This window comes from Pinus tabuliformis, chromosome 2_1 (genome assembly GCF_031772625.1).
Source record: "Pinus tabuliformis cultivar Carrire ecotype Pingquan chromosome 2_1, CPIR1, whole genome shotgun sequence".
NCBI classification, from domain to species: domain Eukaryota; kingdom Viridiplantae; phylum Streptophyta; class Pinopsida; order Pinales; family Pinaceae; genus Pinus; species Pinus tabuliformis.
The window spans coordinates 821,413,018-821,414,433 of record NC_142299.1 but is presented as its reverse complement, the minus strand read 5'-3'; the positions used below and the strand labels follow the sequence as shown (position 1 = coordinate 821,414,433).

Sequence of the window (1,416 nt, the reverse complement as noted above, 5' to 3'; positions counted from 1 at the left end):
CAGATTGGATGTAGCTTATAACCCAGTTGATGAAGTCAGGGCTAAAGCCCACATGGGTAAGGAGAAGCTTGGTATAAATCTTGTTAACTCTATCATAGGCTTTATAAAGGTCAATTTTGATGACTTTCCCCTTCAAATCTTGAGTTTCAATGTTATGTAGACCCTCTTTCGCTACTCTTATAGCTTCATGATTGCCTCCTCTCCAGAAAAGAAAATTGTTCAAAGGAAATGGATTTGGAAAGGATAAAATCGAGTATGGATGCAATAATTTTGGCTACGATCTTGTAAATCGTTTTGTAGAGGGATATGGGGCGAAAATGAAGAAGGATAGAGGGCAGTCCACTTTGGTAATAATGGAAATCAAGGTTAAGTTAAAAATAGGATGCATTCTTCCTTCCTTTCTAGATTATTCTACCATCACCAAAAGATCAGATCCCAAAAATTCATATAGCCCCAAGAAAAATTCCACAGACCACCCATCTGGCCCATGGCTCTTGTCTTTCTGAAAATTGTGCAACACTGATTTTATCTCCTCCTCTTATACCTACTCCATAATTGCCCCACTTTCGTTTTCATCAACCATTCTAGGGAATAACTGAGCAATGTAGATTACTTCTGCAATTTAAGGTTCCACGGGAGCTCGAAAGAGATTTTCAAAACAACTCTTTCTCGTGGTTGCTAGAACTTCAAACGATGAGACCTCTTTGCCATCATTGTCTTGAAGACTCCAAATGGTGTTATTAATCTTCTTTCCTTCTGGCCCACTCTTTCTTCTTATATTAGATTAAATTTAAATTCGCTTCAATATGGACAGCAACAGAGACTCTTGATTGGGTGTGCACGTGCAGGAGTGGTTATCGGGCATGACTAGAAATCATGTGGGCTCTGCCCGCGCAGGTTCGAATCCTGCCGTCCACGTTATTTGTCACAGACATGTACGAGAATGTTTTCTGGTATTGGAACAGAGACTCTTGATTGGGGGTCAAAATACTACCAATATGATTTGATGATGGATTCAAAGTCCTCATATTTTAACCATGAGGAGTTCATCTTAAATGGACTAGACAACTTCTTATAGGCTCCTATAATTTCCAGGTAAATAGGGAAGTGTTCCGAGATTCCTTTGATTCCAATCCATTGTTTGATTATAGGGAGATTATCCACCAGGGCTTCTAAAAGGAGGAATCAATGAATTCTCTTGGCAACCATGTCTTCCCTTGTTCTACAATTCCACTAGTTGGGGATAAGCTTGGAAAGTTCCACATCCACTGGTTTGCATCAGACCAATAGACTCCTAAAATATTCAGCGAGGGGGTCAGCTCGTGCCCTAGGACCCCAACATTTTGAGGGACCAAGGGAGAATTTCATATCGCCACCAATAATTATAGAATTGGACTTGAAAATCGTTTTATTGAG

At 40.0% G+C, this 1,416-nt stretch overlaps 1 non-coding gene across 1 annotated transcript; it reads left to right on the top strand.

Annotated features, from left to right (window-relative positions):
• The first annotated feature begins 836 nt into the window (after positions 1–836).
• Positions 837–918, top strand: TRNAS-AGA (transfer RNA serine (anticodon AGA)). The gene has a single exon. It is a non-coding gene; the product is annotated as a tRNA-Ser (tRNA).
• Positions 919–1,416: the final 498 nt, after the last annotated feature.